At 49.3% G+C, this 16,185-nt stretch overlaps 1 protein-coding gene across 2 annotated transcripts in view; it reads left to right on the top strand.

Annotated features, from left to right (window-relative positions):
- MRPL46 (mitochondrial ribosomal protein L46) overlaps window positions 1-16,185 on the top strand; it is a 181,994-nt gene that overhangs the window by 10,761 nt on the left and 155,048 nt on the right. The gene's annotated exons all lie outside the window — the stretch shown is intronic.

Genomic DNA, 16,185 nt, shown 5'->3' with positions numbered 1-16,185 from the left:
TGAATACTTGCTAAATGAGTGGCAGGGAGGGCGGGTTTCAGACATGCCTCTGTCTACCCAGAATAGTGCTTCTGGTAGCAAGGCTGTGGCCCGGATGTCATCAGACTTCGGTTTCCTCTGGGACGTCTGGGTTAAACAGACTGGCCTGTGCGATGCAGGCTTGTGAGGTGGGATTTCCACATCTGCGTCAGGTACAGCCTCGTTCTCAGGCAGGATCAGGGAAGTGCCCTTCTGTGCTCAAAGCTGAGGTGCCCTGTATTGACCTTCCGTCCTTCCCCTGTGCCTGCCGCCTGCACACTTTCCCCCTTACTGAGGCTAGATGTCTCAAGCTCAGGCTCCCCAATTTGGTGTGCGGTAGTGGCACTTTTTGTGTGAACCGACACAGTAGGCAAAGGTCAGGGCAGCTGTAGGAGCAGGAGCGCATTTCTCTGCCTGGGGTTTGGAGTGAATTGTGTATGAACTAGACCGTAGATTCACTGCAGGGACCTCTGACCTGTGAGGGAAGGAATCACCCGCGTGAGGTGCTGACTCTCTTCATGATTGATGCCTTGATACCTTGATTGACAATGAGAAATATATTTGGTCTTGACAATAAGAAATATATTTGGTCTTCGTTCCCATTCATTGACACAGTGTGTGAACGCTTGAAATTTCCTAAATGTTGAGAACGATCAAGGTGTTTTATGTTAACAAGGTGACTTGAGCCATCCATGTGATTAGAGGATTGGAACTTTTATTTATTTATTTATTTATTTATTTATTTATTTATTTATTTAGGATTTTTTCAAAGCCAGAAACGGAGAGGCAGTCAGACAGACTCCTGCATGCGCCTGACCAGGGGATCCACCCGGCATGCCCACCAGGGGGCGATGCTCTGCTCATCTGGGGCGTCCTTCTGTTGGGACCAGAGCCATTCTAGCGCCTGAGGCAGAGGCCACAGAGCCATCCTCAGTGCCCGGGGCCAACTTTGCTCCATTGGAGCCTTGGCTGCGGGAGGGGAAGAGAGAGACAGAGAGGAAGGAGAGAGGGAGGGGTGGAGAAGCACTCTCCTGTGTGCCCTGGCCGGGAATCGAACCCGGGACTCCTGCACGCCAGGCCGATGCTCTACCACTGAGCCAATCGGCCAGGGCCAGGGGGTTGGAACTTTTATACCTGCCCTCTGACCTCCAGAGAGGAGAAAGGGGCTAGGTACTTATTTATTTATTTAAAATTTTTATTGATTTTATAGAGAGGAAGGTAGGGAGAGAGAGAAGGAGAGTGAAAGACAAGAACATTGATCTGTTCCGTATGTGCCCTGACCGGGAATGGAACTGGCAACCTCTGCTCTTCAGGATGATGCTCTAACCAACTGAGCCACCCGGCCAGGGCCGGGCTAGATATTTAGATAGGAAGCCTCCACAGAAGCCAAAAAGTACAAAGTTTGGTGAGTTGCTGGGTTGGTGAGCACATGGAGATTTGGGGAGGGCGTTTGCTCCGTGAGGGTGTGGAGGCCGTGTTCTCTTTCCCCATACCTGACCCTGTGCATCTCCCACCTGGCTGGTCCTGAGTTATGTCCTTTTATAACAAACTGGTGACCTAATGAGTAAAATGTTTCTCTTGAGTTCTGTGAGCTACTTTAGCAAGTTAGTCAAACCCAAGGAGAGGGAGGTCATGGGAATCCCAATTTATAGCCAGTGGGTTGGGAGCACAGGTAATACCCCGGACATGTGATTGGCACCTGAAATGGGGGGCTGTCCTGTGGGACTGAGACCTTAACATGTGGGATCTGATGCTGTCTCTGGGTAGAGTGTCAGAATTGAGTTGAGTTGCAGGACGTTACCTGGTATCTGAAAATTGCTCAGTGTGTGTGTGGGGAAACCCACAAGTAGGAATTGGTATCAGAACCTGAATGACCATTTATTCATAAAATGGTCTGTTTTGTTACAAAGTTTTTCTTTAAAAAGAAATAGCTTGTATACAACTAGTAAACAGAGAAATGGTGTCAGGGTAACCTGAAATTAGGTTCCCTCCTGTGAGGTTTTCCCCAGGGCAATAATATTTTGAAGTGATCAGGGACAGGATTGAATGAGACAAAAGGTGAAAATTTATAGACATGCCTTCCATTATTGCGAGCAGGGGCAGGTGTAGGAGCTTCAAGAATCACTCCAAGCCTTTCCATGACATTGGGCTGTCTGGGAAACTGGCTGGGAGGGCCCTGCAAAGATACCCACCCCGCCCCACCTTTATTTTGCAAAATTGATGGAGGAGGCTCCACCTGGGTCACATGTTAGATTTCAATGGAGTGAGTCTCTGGTAGGACCTGCTCCAGAAGAAGGAAGCCTCAGGATGTAAGGCCACAAAGGACCAGTGCGCGTGCCGGCAGGAGCCTAACTGCTGTAGCATCATCAGTGGGCCTCATTCTGTTTTGTTGGTGCCCTGGCTACAAAATTCTACTGGTTTGAGGTGGTCTGACCCAATCTCCTTTTCCCAGGAGCCCTATTTTTTTGGGAGTGTGATTTTGCAGAATTTGGGATATAAGTACTTTTTTCAGCATTATGTAGAAAAGGCTATATTCAGAGTGTCCGCCAGCTTTCACTGACTGCTAGATGTGACCAGAAAATTGTTTCTAGTATTATATACCCTTTAGGAGAAGAACGGCAGGGAACAAAAGGTGATGTCGTCTGTATTTTAGGGAATGGGAGCTCTCAAAACAGGAGGACAAAGGAGTAATGAGTGTGATAAGGGGCTGGGGGATGTGGTTAGAGGTATTTGTGTACCCTGAGAAATGCCACTGGGCTGTGTGTGTGTGTAACATGTAAAACAGACCCCCTCCCCCACGCACTGGAGGGCTCCTCCAGAAGGGTACCCCACCCCCGCTATTGCCTTCCCAAATGATTTTCGGTCACTACTGTTTCACACTATTGCTGGTACTATGGAGAAAATATTGCCACTCTAAATAAACTTGTTTTCCTGGTAACTTGATCCTCAAGAGTTTCCTCCTGCTGGGTCATTTCTATACCTTGTACTGGGCCATTTCTGTACCTTGTACATGCTGCTCCACTTAGCACTTGGTAGGATAACGAGTTGTTTCTTAGTTCAGCTTCTCTACCTAACTGAACTTCCACGTCCTTGGCCAGAGCCTTCCTTGTGGCCATACTAAAAATATTTAAGTGAATCAGTTTTTCTCCCCGTGAGTACTGAATTTGGGAGTCAGAAAACCTGGATTTGAATTTGTTTTATGACCTTTGGCACGTTACAACTCTGGTGCTATCGGATAGATACAGGAATTCCAAACTGCCCTCTTGATGTTCCGCTTATCTGTCAGACCTCACCCTTACTGGACTATCGCCCCTGAGACAAAGGAATTCCAAAAAGTTGACAACCCACCCCAAGGAGGGGCTCCGGACATACCAGGACTTTTGGTTCAACACCCACATGCTCGAAGCCCCCCAAGGAGGAGCATTCCGGACATACCAGGACTTTTGCCTCAGTATCCCCTCAGGCTCTCCCAAACACTATATAACTCGCCCCTAGTCTGTAACCAGTGCTCTTCTTTCCCAGGAGAAGTGCCTGGCAGGGTTCCTTTCTTCCTTTCAATAAAGCCTGTTATTCTGATCTTTCGGACTCCTATGGATTCCAACACTATCAGCAACAGTGGCATGACCCTGAGTGCTAGGGCCCATACCTGCAACATGTATTTCTTCCATTTAAACCAGTAGCGATGGCATCATCATCCCTATTGAACACATGAGAAAATAGGCTGAAAGAGGTTAGTTACCTTGCTTAGGTAACTCACCAGTAAGTAGTGGGACCAGAATTTGAGCTGTAGTCTGTGTACAAAGCTAGTCTGGAGCTGATGCTCTACCCCTCTGTGGTCATGCTTGCAACCAAGCTATTTTTAGTGCCTGGAGCAGAGGCTCCATGGAGCCATCCTCAGTACTTGGGGCCAATGTACTTGGACCAGTTGAGCCATGGCTGTGGGGGTGGGGGGGGGGGAGGGAGAGAAGGAAAGAAGGGGGAGGGAAGAAGAAACAGTCACCTCTTCTATGTACCCTGACCGGGAATTGAACCCGGGACATCCATACACCGGGTGGATGCCCTACTACTGAGCCAACTGGCCAGGGCTACAAAGCTAGTTTTTAACCTTTCTTAGGTTCGTCTTTCTCATCTGTACAATACAGATGATATTCTTTCTCGGATAATGTGATAATTTATGTGAAAGTATGTAAAGCCAGGAGGCACGGCCAGGGCCACTATCACAGCAGCCTTCTGGCCCATGCAGGTTCGCATTAGATTTGGACAGTCGGTAAAGAAACCATGGAGCCAAAAACTGGTGGGTCATAGCCTTTAATCCTACCTTGCACCCGGCGGGCAAGTAAAAATACACACTGGACTCCAAAACCCAGTCACACTCAGTGCTCACAAAGCCACTGACTTATCCGAGTTTCCTAGAATCAAAGGTTTCTAGCTCACCAGCCTTATTCTCCTCAGTTCCCCATCTCCTTCCTTATCCCAAATACAAACTCTACACAAACTGGCATCTCACTCAGCACTCCACCATCTTGGCTGCTTCTCCTGGCCTCCTCCACATGGCCTTTCTCTGCTCTCCTCTGCTCTCTCTTCTAATGATGATCTCAGGAACCAAGAGGCCAAACTCTCATTCCGTCCCCATTTTATAGTGTAGAAATCCAAACCCTTAATCCAATATACAAAACAGGGAAGTCTCTAATACAGAGTCACCCTCTGAGGCATGATAGGATTGTACCGCCCTACATCAAAAAGGGTAGGAAAGGCTTAATCCCAAAACCAAGCCCCAGGCTAAAGGATTCTGCCTGCCTTTAGCCCACCCCAACACACATTAATATCACCTGGGCAACGGCTTCCTCGTGTTATCTTTAACAAAGTGAGCATAATACATTTTATCTGCCCAACAAAGTACTTAGCACAGTGCATGGCTTGTTATAAAACACTCAGTAAATGTTTTCCTCCTTCCAGCATCTGTAGACTCCTAAATTCCCCTGAATTCAGCTGTGTCATCTTTAGCTTTTCCATTTCCCATTCTTTTCCTTTTCCAGGTTTTATATTTTGTGGCGACTAAAGAGTTTGTGACCTTGATAAGGGACTCGAGTAATTTGGACATTAGTGATTCGTTCCATCAGCCCATCTCAAAAATGGGTGGGTGGCAGGTCAGTCCCATAATGACATCCAACTGGTTGGGCATGTTAGCTCCGTCCCAGCCTGGGCCAGGAGATCCGGAGCCAGCGTTGGGCATGGTCTGCTGGGGCACTAAAAAGGGAACGGACTTGCTGACCCATTCTATTACCCCAGCAGGGGGAACAGGAACACTGCTGCAAGGTTGGTGACTGAGCTATTAAGAGCTCTGAGCTGCAGGCACACACAGCAAGGTAGAGCCTGTTTGCCTGAAGTCCTCAGGCAGCCTCAGCCCCGCCCTTCCTTCTCTGCTTCATTTCCTAGAAGCCTGGATTAGAGCCAGTCGCTCCGGCTCTCTGTCCCCTCCCACTTGCCTCGGGATGTTGGTTCTTTAGACCGCAGGCAGTGAAGGGGGCAGCTGCTCTGCTCCATGCTTCCCGGAGAGGGGTCTGGAGCTGGTGCCCCGTGAAGGCTTGGGTGGGGCCAGAGCCGGCTCACTGCTGCAGCTGAGGGGCTGGCACTGGGAGGTCTCCTCTGAGTCAGGGAAGGGGACAGCCAGGGAGGGCATTATTAGCTTAGAGCCAGGACTAGGTGTGTACATATGTGTGTGTACACACACACACACACACACACACACACACACACACACCAGGACTAGGTGTGTACATATGTGTACACACACACACACACACACACACACACACACACACGGCAGCTGCTCTGTCCCAGGCCATCCTCAAATGGGGACAGCCGAAGAGCCAGCACCAGGCTTTGCTGAGAGGGTTTGGCCATACAGGAACACCACTGATGACCGAAAACCCAGGTGCCCAGGCCCCAGGTAGCTGCTGAGTGGCTGGAGGAGGACTGGGCAGAAACCTGTCTGAGACAGTGGCCTGAGTAAGGCCAGGTGCAGGGAGGTTGCTCGGGACAAAGTGGTTATCGGGCAGATTCTGCCACCTTGTGGTGCTCGTGCACATGAGCCAGCCCACCAGCCCTGAACCCCTCCACCTCCACCTCCACCTGTAGAATTCCCAGTACAAAGTTCTCCTTTGGCCCATGGCCCAGTGTGAGAAAAATAGCCCTAGTGCTGTTAGGGGAGATAAAGTTGAGGACACCTGAGAAGGGGGTTTGGGAGGACACCTCCAGGTCAGGAAGCCTTGGGTGGACAGGGCTGAGAAGAGAGGGCACACCCAGACTAAGGCCCGGTGGAGGTGGAGGTGGAGGTGGAGGGGTTCAGGGCTGGTGGGCTGGCTCATGTGCACGAGCACCACAAGGTGGCAGAATCTGCCTGATAACCACTTTGTCCCGGGCAACCTCCCTGCACCTGGCCTTACTCAGGCCACTGCCTCAGACAGGTTTCTGCCCAGACTGCAGAGCCCCCGGCACCCTGTCCCGTGGGGTTGAGGGGCAGCCTGAAGCCGACATGCAGCCAGCCAGGACAGGTAGGGCATGCTTGCTGACTCTGCCTCACTTGGCTCTTAGGGCAGTGTGTGTGGTGACTTGCGCTCTTCCCGTGTGTAGAGCAGCAGACAAGCTTGGAGAGGTGGAGGGCTCTGAAGGTCTCGTCGCTCATGTGTGGTGCAACCAGGATTTGAATTCAGCTATGAGATTCTAAAGCCTCCCACTTCTGGGATGTTCACCTTTGTATATATTGATTTTAGAGAGAGAAGGGGAGAGAGAGAGAGAGAGAGAGAGAGAGAGAGAGAGAGAGAGAAAGATAGGAACATCACTCTGTTCCTCTGTGTGCCCTGACGGGGGATCGAACTGGCAACCTCTGCTTTTTAGAAAGAGGCTCTAAGCAACCAACTGGCCAGGGCAGGGCGCTCACCTTTGAGTCGCAGACTTTGCACACCTGTCATTAAGGGCAGTCTACTGCGGGTTCATGGGCTCCTGGAAAGTCCTGAACTGGAGCCATTTGGAAGACTGTGCAGAGGGTTTGGAGTAGATAATGACGAGACAGAAGAGAATGAAGTTATTGAACTTGGAGATAGGAATGGTGCGAGTCCTGGTCTTCTGGTGTGTGTGTTACTTACACAAGGGATGTAAGTTAAGTCTCGTTTCAATCAGAGCCAGTAGCTTGAAATGCAGTATGTCATTTATTATGTATAAAATACATAAACTTGTCACTTATTATGTATAAAATAACCTTTAAACAGATTAATGTTAAATTTTTATTTAACACCCAAAGCATTTCCAATATCACTTTGCTGCCCAGGTTTGTATCTATTGTTGGCCTGCAAGACACTTTTATTGATTTTTTCATTTTTTGTAAAACTTATGTTTACAAGAAAAAAACAAATCAAAACTTTTTCTGTATTGTCTGGAAATAGTTCACTCTAGTGTGTATCTGTTAATTTATTTGTCACCAAAAGAGCACTTTGCCTAAAAGAAAGGACTGACAAGTGTGCAAAATGTTTACAATTCTTTGTGAAATTGTAGTTTATCATTAGTTTGTACCTGTAAGTTATTGTTATAAATATTATCTGTATTTTTTTGTTACATACAACTTTATACTTTGAGGCTTGTATCTGTGAATTTGCAACTGAAATTTATTTTGCCATTGGTTTCTGAATGAACTGAATAAAGCTTCTGTTGTAGCATGCCATGCAAACACATTATTGTGTTTGTGGTTGATGAATTATGGCTGTAAATAATACTGGAGTTTAATAAGCCCACCATTCTAAGTTTATTAAATATTTTCCATTATTGTGAAAGTTAAAAAAAAAAAAAAAATTTGGGAAATTATGGAAAAAATTCCTTGACATTTAGGATTATTTAACATAAAAGTGAGTTTCTGAAACATCCCAGTTACCATCCAACAAAAAATCTGTGGAGGAGGTGGTTTGACTGCTAAGCATGGGGGGGGGGGGCAGATGGTTATCCAAATACTCCTGGCCAACGCCCTCTGTAGGTGGGGACAGGAAACAGACCGACCAACCAGCAAAGGGGCAGTGTGCCCTAGGAACACGTGCTGTGCACCCAGCCCGGTCAGGGGGTCCGGGCGGGCTGGTCAGGGCTAAGCTGACGCCCGGAGAGGAGGAGGAGTGAGCGGGAGGAGGAAGGTGAGGCCTGAAAGAGGTTCTGTGGGGCTCAAGCCTGGTGCCTGTGGGAATTTTACAGCATTTTAAGTTCTTAATTGTCCGAGACAGGTTAAGAGTTGTTGTGTCTGAAGGCAAGACATTGAGTTCCATGATCTCTTGTTGTAGGGGAGCCACATCTTGCCCGGGGGTTCTAAAGCCCATGCATAAGTCACAGTCATGTTCAAAGTTGCCATCCAGCTGTCTCTTAGAAAGACATCACTTGGGTGAGTGGCGCCGGCCTGTTGGGGACTCTAACGTGGTCAGTTTCCTCCGTGATGGAACCAATCTTGGTGTATTTGGTTGAGCACAAGACTAACTCACCGGCTTGGGTTTAGGGGCTATGCTGTGTAAAACACTAGGATCCCCATACCTCTTACCGAGGGACAATTGACTGCAGGTCTGTGTTCCCCCAGGAAAGGTCCAAATTAGGGAAGCTTGGGAGTGTATGAAGGGAATTCAAGGCCTGTGAACTCAGTACCATGAGACGCTCACACAAACATAGGCATTCGGGATCCCCGGTGGGGTGCCTTACCCGTCTCCGGCTCGCTGCCGAGCAGGAGCCCCTGGGAGAAGCAAGCGTGTCTGCATGGGTGCAGATACCCACTTACAGGATATCAGTCCCACCTGTAGAATTCCCAGTGCAATAGTTTGAATGCATACGGGTCCTCTGTGCATGTGATGTGATTCTGTGGCATGCACTTGGATCCCAGTTGTTTCTCTAGCTGCCCCCCCCCCCCCGCAGAAGCTAATTATCAAGCACTAAAGCTAATGTTTTAACCCACACACCCAAAGGAGGCTTGGCCTTAAAGGGGACAAATTGTCACTTTTTTTTTTTAAAGAGGAGAGATTTGAGTGTTAGAAAAGTCCTTAAGTCAAGCCAGAGAGTAAGAGATTAAGTTGGGTAATTCTGGCCTTACGCAATAAGAATATATGATGATTATAGTAGAAACTGTAGGTTTTATGTATGGTCCACTAACTGAAAACAGGTTCACAAACCTCATTCAGCCATGGGTTGCCTCAATAAAATATGAGTGTAACTTTTTTAAAAATAATTTTTAAAAGATTTTATTTATTAATTTTACAGAAAGAGAAGAAGGGATGGGGAATGAGGAATGAAAAGTATCAACTCATAGTTGCTTCACTTTAGTTCATTGCTGGCTTGTTGTATGTGCCTTGACCGGGCAGGCCCAGGGCTTCAAACCTGTGACCCCAGCCTTCCAGGTCGATGATAAATCCACTGCACCACCACAGGCCAGGCAAGATTTTATTTATTGATTTGACAGAGAAAGGAGAAAGACAAGGAGTAAGAAGTATCAACTCATAGTTGCTTCGCTTTTAGTTGTTCATTGATTGAATGCTTGTTGTATGTGCTTTGACCAGGCAAGTCCCGGATTTTGAACCAGCAACCTCAGCATTCCAGGTCGACACTCTATTCACTGGCTACTACAGGTCAGGCGCATTTAACTTTTTAAGGTGACTACTTTGAAGCAAATGACACTCGTATGGATGAAAAAGTATGTTTACTAAAAAAATATTGCAGCCCTGGCCGGTTGGCTCAGCGGTAGAGCGTCAGCCTAGCGTGCGGAGGACCCGGGTTTGATTCCCGGCCAGGGCACATAGGAGAAGCGCCCATTTGCTTCTCCACCCCTCCGCCGCGCCTTCCTCTCTGTCTCTCTCTTCCCCTCCGGCAGCCAAGGCTCCATTGGAGCAAAGATGGCCCGGGCGCTGGGGATGGCTCTGTGGCCTCTGCCCCAGGCGCTAGAGTGGCTCTGGTCGCAACATGGCGACACCCAGGAGGGTCGCAACATGGCGACGCCCAGGATGGGCAGAGCATCGCCCCCTGGTGGGCAGAGCGTCGCCCCCTGGTGGGCGTGCCGGGTGGATCCTGGTCGGGCGCATGCGGGAGTCTGTCTGACTGTCTCTCCCTGTTTCCAGCTTCAGAAAAATGCAAAAAAAAAAAAAAAAAAAAAATATTGTAGTCGCCTGATATACAGCCCTCTCTGAGCAGCATCTTCTTAGCCATTTTGGGGGCATATGCGAGAATGAAAATTTTGTGTGTGTATCTGTCTCCAATGAAGACACACAGCCACACTTCTATCACATTCATAGAGAACATTTCTGCATGCTTCCCTTTTCCCGTCACCACTTCTCACACAGCCACCCTCCCCACATCCTTGAACATCATGCCACACAACTGAATATTCACGTCACACACGGCTCTTAGCATTCACGTCACACACACACCTCCTTGAATATTCACAGCGCACATAGCAAGAGCTTCAGATATTCTCATCACACACACACACCCTTGAATGTTCACATCACACGTAAACCCTTGAAGCATGCACCACCTGATTCATATGTACCCTTGGACCACCACACTGAAACACACACATGTAAATTCTACACACACACACCTTTCACTGGCGCATTCCAGAGCATTTGTATTACACATGGTTCAGGTTGTTTGCCTGTTGCTCTCAGACCTACTCTCTACCCTTCCCCCGCTGAGCTCTGCCGTGTGTGTGTGTGTGTGTGTGTGTGTGTTTGTGTGTGCGCGTGCGCACGTGTGCATGTGTGTGGGTGTCAAGGGGGCTCCTGAGCCCTGATGATTGCATTTTCCAAGCTTTCTTGCCACCGATTACAGCGGGGGTTGGCCAGGCAGAGGCACTGGTGAGAGATGGGAGGACGGAGGGAGAAGCTGGGCATCCCTTCTCATTCTCTGCTTCGGTGGCACTCCAGCGTCCCCTCCACGGGCCTGTTGCCCACTCGCAGGCTTCTTGAGGATTCCAGTTCCTGCCGGCTGGTCAGGGTTCCTGCCAGCGCCACCTCCTTCCTCTGTCCCCCTAGTCCCAGGGGCGGTGGTGGCTTCTACTGTTGCCACTCTCAGGGTTGCTTCACCATCTCTCATTATTGTTTTCCAGTCTTTTCAACACTTTTTCTAACTACTTGCCTGTATTTAAATGGCCTCTTCTGCCTGACGAGGCGGTGATGCAGTGGATAGAGTGTTGGCCTGAGACACTGAGGACACATGAAATCCCGAGGTCGCCGGCTTGAGCGTGGGCTCACTACCTTGAGCATGGGGTCGCTGGCCTGAGCATGGGATCATAGACATGACCCCATGATCGCTGGCTTGACCCCAAAGGTCTCTGAGTTGAGCAAGGGGTCACTGGCTTGGCTGCAGCCCCCCAGTCAAGGCACATATAAGAAAGCAATCAAGTGCTGCAGTGGGATAAAGCGTCGACCTGGAACACTGAGGTTGCTGGTTCGAAACCTTGGGCTTGCCTGGTCAAGGCACATATGGGAGTTGATGCTTCCTGCTCCTCCCCCTTCTCTCTCTCTCTCTCTCTCTCTCACACACACACACTCCTCTCTCTCTAAAAATCAATAAATAAAATATTAAAAAAAAAAGAAAGCAATCAGTGAACAACTAAGGTTCTGCAACTGAGTTGATGCTTCTTATCTCTCTCCCTTCTTGTCTGTCCCTCTCTCCCTTCCTGTCTGTCTGTTAACCGCCCCCCCCCCAAATAAATAAACAAATGGCCTCATTTGAACTATGTGGCACGGACGACTTTTCCCTAACTGGACCCTGACTGCTGCTCAGCTAACACCCACGCCTGATGGCATTCTCATCCCAGACCAACAGACTGTCCACCAGCTGTGCTTGGGTCTTTGTTGGGTCATATCCTGGTACAGAGCAGGTCATTGAATGGATGATTATAGTGGCCCCCTTCCTGTTCCGGGATTTTTCTGGGACAGCTTGTATTTCTTGAACTAGGTGGTTCAGGGGTATCTTTGGCCCTCTCTAGATGTGGCACAAATGATAGCAGTGAGCCCAGCCTCATGGAGGGCCAGGTCCCCTCAGACAGAGCCCAGAGGGAGAGTGGATAGTGAGCGAGCCTCACCCTGAGTCGTGGAAAAGCATCATGGAGCCCCAGTAGGCCCAGTGCGGTTGTGGAGGCAAGGGGACTCTCGATGCCTGAGACAAATGGGAAAGCATGGGGGTGTCTCTCCTCCCCTAGTGACTTGGGTGCACCTGTGGTCTGAGCACTGGCCCCCAAATCTGCATTCCTCATTCTGACCTTGACGTGGGTGTGCTGCTCTGCTGCTCTTTGTGTTAGCATTTGTGCTTATATCATAGAATTTGAGGGGCTGTCACCTGTCACTTATTTCTGTTTACAAAATGTCTAAAGAACTGTTTGATCTGAACACGTAATATGTCCCTCTGTGGGTCTCAGTTTCCTCACTGGCAACTTAAGGAAGTTGAATTCACAATGCTCCTGGCGGCTGCGGCGGGTTGGTAATCAGGGTGGGTCCCAGGCAGTTCACGTGGTGTCCACAGGGAGGCATCACACACAAGTGCATTCACGCCTGAACACTGCCTGCCAAAGCTGTGCCGACTGAGGAGTCAGAAATCCCAGGTTCCCCCTTCCTCAGAGCCTCCCTGCATGCTGGTGCATCAAAGGCAGAAGTCACAACCTGAGTCGGTAACGCATTAGAATGCTCATAGGATTAAGCAGAGTCGTGAAGAGGGTGTGGGAACTCGGGACAGGTACAATTTGAAAGGGAAGACAGAGCCAGGAGAAAAGGAACACCAACATCCAAGCATTTTCACACATTTTTGATTCAATTGAATATATTTTTACTTTGAGCAGCCTGATAAACTAGAGTCTCCCTGTGGTCCAGTGTCCTAGATTTACATGATCTTTATCATATGCCCGAGGAAAGCAGGGTGGTGGAAATGTCCCTCATTGACACATGAAGGGAGCCAGGAGCTAGAGGAGTGAGGTGACACGGTCCTGGTCACACACCTAGTAAGTGGCAGAGCTGGGACTTCAATCTGGGTTTTAATGAGCCAGGAAAGACCTCCCTCGGTACTGGAAACAGTCAAGAGGGCGGACACCTCCTTTATGGTGGCCCTGACATGTGACAGGGAGGTAGGGCTGGCCAGACTTGCACATGGCAGCAGGTGAAGCAGGCGAGCTCCTCGAATCACCTGTGCTCGCACTTCTTCTACATCCGGGGGTTGGGGGGAGGCCCAGAGAGGGACAACCTCTTGTCTCAGGTCTCACACAGAACCGGAGGCAATGGTGGGAGACCCTGGGGGTCCTGACGCCCAGCCCCTGGTTTTTGCCATATGGAATCTGTCTCATCCTAGTGTGAGATCTTTCTGGAAGCCTCTGGAATCTTAGAGACCTCCCTCCCTGCTCATAAATATTAGGCTCTGAGGGGCCAGCACAATGCTGGTGACAACCTCTTGTTGGTCCCCTGGCAGGGCTCCTGGGCCTTCATAACCCCAGCTCAGCGGAGCAGGGCTTACCCAGCACATCGGGGCTTGTGGGGGTTGGGAGAGCCGGGCTCTGTGCTCTGCAAGGCTTTCCCTGGGCTTACAAGATAATGCATATGAAGGAACGTCTGCGCATCCAAGTTTATGGATTATGTGGAAATGAAATTGTAGTAAGCTCCCTGACCATCTGGTCTTGGCACTGCTAGCCAGGACCTCCCGGAGGCCTTCTCAGGCTCCTGAGCAGGGCTGGGGCCAGGGTTGGGCGTGCTCCTTGTGTCTGATGCCAGGCCAGGATTTTCCAAGGGGGCCTCCAGGGGTTTCTGCCCCCAGTACCTGAGAGAGGAAGGCAGGGCAAGGCAGGGCGGCTGCAGCCCAAGCAGGGATGTGGAAGCCCATATAATGCTGCATATGGACGGTCCACCTGGTTTTGTAATGAAAACACAACCTTGAGTTTTAGAAGGCATCATTAGGCACATTTCTGGGGTGGGGTGGTAGGAGGGAAATCTTTCTTAAGATGAGATACAAATATCTCCTGTTCTTCTTGAGAAACCTGCCTGAGCAATGGAGTGTCCGCCTGAAGCCCTGGGCCTCCCCTGTCTCTCAGGCCCAGGAAGTCAGGTTTTCTGTAGCTAGTTGTTTGGGCTCTGCTTTCATGACTGACAGGAAGCCCAGAGGCCCCCGAAGATTCTGAAGGGCAAGGGGAGAAGGGCAGTGGCATATAGGTGTGAAGCATTTCATTGGCCTCTGGCTCCTGATGGCCAGGTTTGAACTCAGCTCTTAATAGCTGTGTGGCCTTGGACAAGTCACTTGACCTCTCAGTGCCTCACTTCCTCGTCTGCATAACGGAGATGCAAATAGGACACACCTTGTAGATTTTTGTGAGTATTAAATGAGTGTGAAGATGGCCTGGCACCAGTGTTTTTGAGTCCAGAGACTGTCCTGGGTGTGGGGTTGTAGCTGGTATTTAGTCAATACCAGAGGTGGTGGGCAGGGAATGCTGTTTTGTAGCACTTGCCAATTTCCATGGTGTAAATACTCCCACTGTGGCTGACTGCAGGCCACCACTGTGATGCCACTAAATGAATTGGGTAGAGGTGCTCACGGTTGGCTCTCAAGCTCAGGTCTGTCCCAGTAATACTGGTATGATAAGGCTGCTTAATAAATACTGAAAAAAATTATTCTGGTTGCCAAATAGTCACTGCCATGAGAGTCCTCCTACTACTTTGTTACCTTGGCCTTTCCTCTTGTGATCTTCCCAGACCTTTCACTGGTCCTTTAACTAAGAGGTATGAAGACCCTGCTCTCGTGATTCAGCCAGTATCAGTTGTGATCGGTCAAGGCTGGGCCAGGCCAATGGATAAATTACTTGGATATCACAGGTCTGTAGTCTAGAGTTACCAGGCCAGTAGGCTGAGTGTCCCTGGCTTGTGGACATGTTGCCCGGCCCCTCGCTGTCAGCTACCTGGGAGGCCCAATGCTCCGAGTGTCCCCTAGCGCAGCACTAGACAAGGAGGAGGAGCCCTGTAATGGAGGTCGAACTGGGACAACAGAATGTGTATGCCTCTGTTAAAATAGAGTTTGCACATGATTTGCTTCCATGATTAAAAAATGTCATCAGTCTGACCTGCTTCACCAGTTTGGAATGCAAATACTGTCACATTTCTTTTATTTCTTCAATTAATTGCTTGAGCAGTCTTTATTATTCAGGATCTCTCTTTTGAGGCTTCCTGCCACATTGGATTGTTGGCTCAGTGTGAAGAAAGTAGACCTGTTTCCAAACGGCAGGCAGAAAAACAACTAGAATCTGATGAGTCTGCTTGCTGCTGGTCTGGGTCAGTGGCTGTGGTGGCGACCTCACTTGGGACTCCCAGCCTGACCCAGGTGCCAGGGTGGTTGGATCTGGGGCAGCAGGGAGACAGGCAGGTAGCAGAAGTAAGTGTGGTGGGTTGGGGATGACACTAGAGCAGGGGTCGGGAACCTTTTTGGCTGAGAGATCCATGAACGCCACGTATTTTAAAATGTAATTCCATGAGAGCCATACAATGACCCGTGTACATTACGCATTATCCAATAAAAATTTGGTGTTGTCCCGGAGGACAGCTGTGATTGGCTCCAGCCACTCACAACCATGAACATGAGCGGCAGGAAATGAATGGATTGTTATACATGAGAATGTTTTATACTTTTAACGTTATTATTTTTTATTAAAGATTTGTCTGCTAGCCAAATGCAACCATCAAAAGAGCCACATCTGGCTTATGAGGCATAGGTTCCCGACCCCTGCACTAGAGAGTGGTGGGGTCTGTGGTGAGGTGGCATGTGTGTTGTCCTAGCTCAATGGTTCTCAAAGTGTGGGCCAGGGCGTACTGGTGCGCCCTAGAAGATTTCCAGGTGTGCCCTATGGTATTCTAGAGAAATATGTGCCTCTTGGGGACCAAAAAACCAAAAGGGTTTTTGAGTTTAGATTTTTGGGGGACAGAGGTGTGGGGAATTGGCTGTCAGCTGACAGTCTGCCCAACCCCCCCACCTCACTTGCCTGATTAGGCTGCAAAAGGCTGTTAAGCTGTGGTGCTGGATTGTTTACACTACCCCCATGTTCCCCAGAAAGACTGGAGGCAAGTTTCTTCTATTCTTTGTTTGGCGTAAAATTAAGTTGATATGTATGGTAGGGGTTTTGGATTGATGATT

Source organism: Saccopteryx bilineata, chromosome 7, assembly GCF_036850765.1.
Source record: "Saccopteryx bilineata isolate mSacBil1 chromosome 7, mSacBil1_pri_phased_curated, whole genome shotgun sequence".
NCBI classification, from domain to species: domain Eukaryota; kingdom Metazoa; phylum Chordata; class Mammalia; order Chiroptera; family Emballonuridae; genus Saccopteryx; species Saccopteryx bilineata.
The sequence above is the reverse complement of the archived record's forward strand: the minus strand, read 5'-3'. Positions and strand labels throughout refer to the sequence as shown.